Consider the following 6,691-nt stretch of genomic DNA (forward strand, 5'->3'; position numbering starts at 1 on the left):
GAGGGCCCCAGTTTCCTGGTGACTGATAGGAAACTGCAGCTCTTACTCTTGGCTCTTGAGGACTGGGGTCTCAGGGACAGAGGCCAAAGACTTTGGAAGCCTCAAGTGAAGGCCCTGTGGTGGCATTCATATCACCTGGGAGGGCTGTCCTGGAGGCTTAGGAATGGGAATGTGGTTGGAGGCAGGGATTCTGAATCTGGAGGAGATCACTGCATGTGGACTGTTCCATCCTTGAAGACTTCAGTAGGGTGAGCTCATTCAACTAAATGTTCATCCTTCTCTCATTTGCTTTTTTTTTTTTTTTAGTTGTAGATGGACACAATGCTTTTATTTAATTAATTTATTTTCATGTGGTGCTGAGGATTGAACTCAGTGCCTCACACATGCTAGGCAAGTGCTCTACCACTGAGCTACAACAATAGCCCCTCTCATTTGATTTTAAAAAAGCATGTATTTATTTATTTACATTGGTCAGTGAACTCAGGGACATTCATTATATGTCTGAGTTATATTCCCACCTCTTTTTATTTTTAATTAAATACTTATTTATTTTTTTGTACTGGGGATTGAACCAAATCGGTGGCACTTTACCACCGATTTACATCCTCAGCTCTTTTTTAAGTTTTTATTTTGAGACAGGGTCTCACTAAGTTGCTTAGGGCCTCACTAAGTTGCTGAAGCTGACTTTGAACTTGCAATCTTCCTGCCTTAGCCTCCTGAGCCACTGGGATTACAGGCATGGCCTGATTATTTTTTATTTTGAGACAAGGTCTTGCTAAGTTATCCAGGTTGGACTGAAGCTTGCCACAGCCTCTTAAGTCCACTGTGCCTGACCAAAAAGCATTTATTGATCACTTGCTATATTCCAGGGGTTAGGAACCCAACACTGAACAAAACAAAGATTTCTATTTTGTGGAGCTTAAATTCTAGAAGAGGAGACAGTGAACACAGAGACACACACAACTATATGATAGATTGGTTATATAATAAGTGAGAACAAGTAATCAGTACAAATGCAAAAGGCTGTGCTAACAAGGGAATTGAGGCCTTCACAGGTAACTCAGTGAGTCTTATTTATCTTGCTAGGCTTTGGTCTTAGCTGCCCCTGCCCTCAGGGAGCTTCTAACCATTGCCAGGAAAGCAGAGACAGGATTGGACTTGGGATCATGCCGTATACTCTGGCCTGTAGGGAAGTGCCTCAGTTTTTAAGACTCTCTGTGCTTCTCCCTGACTCAGGTGTGGAGGTTCTTGGGTAGATGAGATGGTGAGATTTGGCTCTGGGGTGGTAACTGGCTATGGATTTTGGGTTTATAGGCTTGAGAAGCAGCAGGATGGAGGGACCTGCCATGATGGGAGGGAGAAAGTAGTGTTCAAGACTAGTGTTCAGGGTGGAGGAAGTGGTGAGTCAAGTCCTCACCACTTGCAGTTGAGTGGTCATGCAAGCAAAGTTCTGAACATGTTGATTGAGTTTAGTGACATGAAGGATTCTGATGCCTGGAGTATCCCATATCCAGCACCACATATCCCATAATGACAGATGGGGCAGGACCAGCCCACCTGCCTCCCAAGACAGTGCCATTCCTGAGGCAATGGGGGCCTGTATCCCACAGGGAAAGGGCCACACCTGGGGCCTGCCCGAAGTAGCCTGCTGGTCTACCTAGCCTCTTTCTCACCACTCCCTTGTTCTCTTGGCTGCTGCTCTACAATCCTTCCTTCTCTTCCAGACCATATTATTTTATTGTTTTATGACCTTCCATTTTGCACCTTTTGTTTGTTTCTTTTTTTTTTTAACTTTTTTTTAGTTGTCAATGGACTTTTATTTTTATTTATTTATATGTGGTGCTGAGAATTGAACCCGGTGCCTCACACGTGCTAGGCAAGTGCTCTACCACTGAGCCACAACTCCAGCCCCTGCACCTTTTGTTTCATTTCCCCAGAACGGCTCACCTGTCCTCTCTTCCCACTCACCTTTCATTTGGTTGACTTGTTCTCAACATCCGGGAAGCCGTCCTGATTCCATGGGGCCAAAGGCCTCCTGACCCCACGGTTCCTGTTTTACCATAGTCCTGTATTTGTACAAAAGTATACTTTTCTGCTTTCCCACTGAAACATGAGCCTTTTGAAAGCAAGACCAGGTCTGATTTATCCCTTTGCCCTCAGAGCCTCAGGGTACACCTGGCATAGGTTCCTTTCAATATTTGCCTGGTGAAGAGCTTCCCAGCTCAATTCTGAGGCCAGCAGGGAAGGGATGTGGAGATGGGTGGGAAGTGAGCCGTTCCTATACGGAAACCACACCATTGGGCTGGTCAGGGCCAGGCGAAAGCTCTGCCCTGGGCAGGCAGAGATGTTTGGGCTGCCTCTTCTGTTGGAGGAGGAGCTTTCTGGGACTGGGCTGCAGCAGTCTGGTTATCATAGGCCTAGTGGGGAGGTATGGAGGGATGAAGATGGGGGTATGGTGCTTATCTGATCTGCTCACAGCAGCAGCCCTGCCTTCTCTTGCTTTCCATGTTTGCAAAACAACTAACTGTTCCCCAGCAGCCAGCACTGCCCCTCCCACTGTACTGCTCCTGGGAGCCAGGCAACTTGGGGACACAGGTTCTGGTGCCTGGCAGTGTCCAGCAACAGGGGCTTGGCAATCATGAATCCAAGTAAGGAAAGAGATCAGGATCATCTGGGGTGTGTGTGTGTGTGTGTGTGTGTGTGTGTGTGTGTGTGTGATGGCAGGAGGACATGAGGTCTAGAGAGGGAAAGGGGCTTGACCAAAGTGACCTGGGATGGAATTCTGGTCTGTGTCCAGAGCCAGTGCTCCAGAATCTTCAGGAAGGAAGAAGAGACAGCCAGTATAGTTGGTGTTCTTAGAACAGATGGGTCAAGGCTTTGAAAGAGATGGCAGCTCAGCTTGTCTCAGCAGTCTGCTCAGGAGAAATCCAGGTGGACAGTGGAGAACTTGCCTGCAGTGACTGACAGGATAGGATTAGAGGTGGAGGATATTTGATGTGGAACCAGTTCATGAAGGGTGGGGTCGGCACGGATGGGAGGGAGCAGGAAAGGCAGCTGGACCACAGGATGAGTCTGCTCTTTGGGATCAGAATCACCTGGGTTTAAGTTCCATCACTGCTACTTAATGTACTGGCTGTGTGACTTAAGTGAGTCACTTGACCTTTCTTTCCATTTCTTCACCTGTTAAATGATGATATGAACACTCATCATCCAGGGCTGTCATGGGATTTCAAAATGGTATTTGTCAAGTGCTGTATTTTATAGAAAGCAGCCATGATTATTCCTGGAAATGGGGTTGGGATAGAGCTGTCCTTGGGAATGCCAGAAGAGAGAGAAGGAAGAGAGGACAGGATGCAGGAATATTAGTCATCCCCAGCAGTAGAACTTCCTCTGGGCCTGTCCCATGCTCAGTAATGCTGGGGATCCAGCAAGGGACCACCCTGCCCCTGTCCTTAGGGGCTCACAGGCTGGATAGAAGTGGGGTGTAGGGGAATGGATACAGAATATTAGAACTACTGGAGACAAGTACTGGGAGAGAGAGTGGCTGGGGGAGACAGCTGCGGCAGCAGAGGCCTTAAGTCAATGTTTGCTGAACTGAAGGGGCCTGAGGAGTAGGCTGTGGAAGGCTTCCTAGAGGAGTTGCCACCACCTGTCCTGAGTTCCAGCATCTCCCAATGATAGAGGCAAGCTGCTCCAAGGATGATATCTTCCTTCCTGGATCCCATACTCCTGCCCAGGCCACCTGGAGTCAGGTAGGGCTGGGCTTCTGGAACTAATGATGGCACTCTGACGTTGCTTCTGGCTCCTGCTTTCTCCCTCCACTTGCTTAGTCCGAGCCCTGCCTCCCTCCCCAGCTCCTGGCCTCCTCTGTCCACACAATAACAGGATGTGATCCGTTCGAAGAGAGGAAGTGGGGAGGACGGGCAGTGCTGATAGCGCCGTTCTGACTCTCCACTCTTCCCCTCCCCTGCGGACTAGCCCCTGGATCTGCCTCCTCCTGCAGGCCTTGTTGGGCTTCCCCGTGGGTCCAGCAGGGGTGAGTGTGAGATCTTTAGGACCAGCAGGCTTGTTGAAGCCTACAGGGAGATATACACTGACTACACCCTCTGCAGGGCCTGCCTTACTGGACAAGTAATTTTGGAGCTTCTGGAACCTGGGGGTGTGCAGACAAATCCCTAAGCTTTCATGTTAGCAGGGCTCCACCTGCCCTACAGCTTCTCCAGGTTCACGTGGGCCTGATCCAAATCAGTGGATGATAGAATCCATGAAAAGGCTCTTGTCAAAGGCTGGGGAGTCTTGCACAGCATATGGGGGCAATCTGCACAGAGAGGCAAGGGACTTGTCTAAACTCAGTGTGGACTGGGAGCTAGGCAGGAGCTAGAATCTAGATCTCTTGGTGCTCAATCACCCTCTATAGGCCATTGCTGTCTGTAAGAACTTTCTGGGATGATGGAAGATATATCTGCTTATCTAATATGGTAGCCACTAGCCACCTGTAGCATTTTAGTACTTGAAGTATGACTAGTGTAACTGAGTACTGAGCTTTTAATTTTGTTGAATTTGAATTAACGTAAATGCAAAAGGCCACATGTGGCTAGTGGCTGCCATATTGGACAGCACAGCTTTAGACTCTGATTCATTAAGTCATGTTCTTTTCTTGTCACCTTTGCTGAACTGGGCAGTACTAGGGACACAGATCAGCTGGGTAGCTGCAGCCATGTATTAAGTACTGCCCTTGAGGTCGACCAGGGGGGAATCTGACTCACCTAGGGGTCATGAAGCCTTGCCATAGGAAGCTGGTTTTGAAGGCTATGAAGGAATTGATCAGATGTGCAGAGAGCAATAGCATTTGGGTAGCAGGAGTAGCATGAAAAGAGGCATAGCATTGGGAAGAGCGGGGTATGCTCCTAGGCTGCCAGCTGTGTGGCTGATGAGATGTGTGTGGAGCTGGACAGGCCTTGGGGCCAGGTCACTGGAGGCCTTGACTGCCGTGAAGGTGATGGGGAGCCACTGAGTGTTGCGAGTAGGTAGGAGGATGGTCAGATCTATGTTTTGGGGACCTTGGGGGTAACGCCACTGGGGCCAGAGTGGAGTCAGGAAGACCAATGAGGAGTCAGAGAGCCACAGTCACCACAGTGTGGCAAGAGGCTGGGAAGAGCTTCCTGCTGCTGCCAAATCATAGAGACTGGGCACACTTATTACCAGGACATAAAGGCAAGGGGCTCAGGAGAGCCTGAAATTGTCCTAGAACCAAGCCTCAATCAGCTCTTGCTTTTCCCAGCCCACTTTCCCAACCTGACTTCCCATTCCTGCATTCCTGTGAAAACCCACCAGTGCCCTAGGGGGGATAGAAGCCCAGGCGCTGGTGGGTCAGAAGAGATTTTATATGGATCTTTGATGAAGAGCAGGTTTTGGGAGAGTGGTGTTGAGGGCTCCTAGGTCCCAGAGTAGGAGGCTCAGACAGAGGACATGAGTCCCCAAGGGGGAGCCTATCCTGCACTCTGAATTGCAGTTTATGTCAAAGACTGAGTCTTCCCAAGAACCCAGGACAGAGGACAGTACTTTCACTTTACAGATGAAGAACACTGAGGTCTTAGAGATGGAGTGATTTGTTCAAGATCAAATGTCTAAGTGAGAATCCTAGCTAGAATTCTACCCCTGGCTGTTTGGGGAGCCAGTTCCTTACTCTTACAGCAGGTGAACCCCTGAATACTGCTGTGGTCACTACTGGCACAGCCCAGCCCCAGTCATTAGGTTGGGACTCCTCTGAGGGCAAACCAGAGAATGACCCGCATATACTAGGGGACGATAGGTTTGTCGATATGTTATTTAATGAGTTTCCTGATCTCAGGGAGACTCAATGTCTCTGACTCTGTCTCAGTCAAACAGATGATGATCTGACCATAACATCACCTCTCTCTGCATGGCCCTCACCCCCTTGCCATCCCATGACAAAGTCCCACAAGACCCATGACTTTCTGAGACCCAGTGGAGCTATGAGACTGGGTTGGAAAATCCTTTCCCACCCTATGTCTGGGGATAGCATAGCCAGCTGAGCCCCAGGGCTCAGGGTCCTCAGTCAGCCCTTCCCAGCTCCCCTGCTGCAGCTTGAGACCTGTGGTGCTCCTGGGTCCCAGGCTCTCTGGGCTGGGCCTTCTGCCCTCTGGCTGTTCTCACACAGCCTGGCGGAGGCTCCTCTCTCAGAGCTCCCGCCCCTCTCTCCAGCAATCCTCTGGGAGCTGCGAGCTCAATGGGCTATCAGGCTTGCCCATCACTCTCACGCCCCCCTCCACTACCCCTGAATAGGTGGGATCCAGACAGATACAGGCACTCCCAGCCCCAAGTCCCCAGCCAATCTCTCCCAGGACCGCCTGGGACCTCCCAGCTCTGATGTGCTGCTACCTGCCTTACCAGCTCAGGACCGCAGGTTTTGGTCACACTGACAGCCTGCCCTTCTATTGTCTGCCAGTGCAATCTAACCTAGGTACCAACATGCTGGGATTGCCTGGTCCATGCTGCTAGGATTCTGCTCTGTGAGTCCAGCCACAGGTGAAGGTTAAGCTCCCTAAGACCCATAGTGGGAGTGGATTTCGGTGACTGTGTGCTTCTCCCCCTCCCTTTGGCTTGGGTGACTGCAGCAGCTTTCTTGTGAAAATGCAAGGAGAGGCCTGGGGAGGGCAGGACAAGCTGG

This window comes from Spermophilus citellus (assembly GCF_964194105.1).
Source record: "Spermophilus citellus genome assembly, chromosome: 9".
NCBI lineage: Eukaryota > Metazoa > Chordata > Mammalia > Rodentia > Sciuridae > Spermophilus > Spermophilus citellus.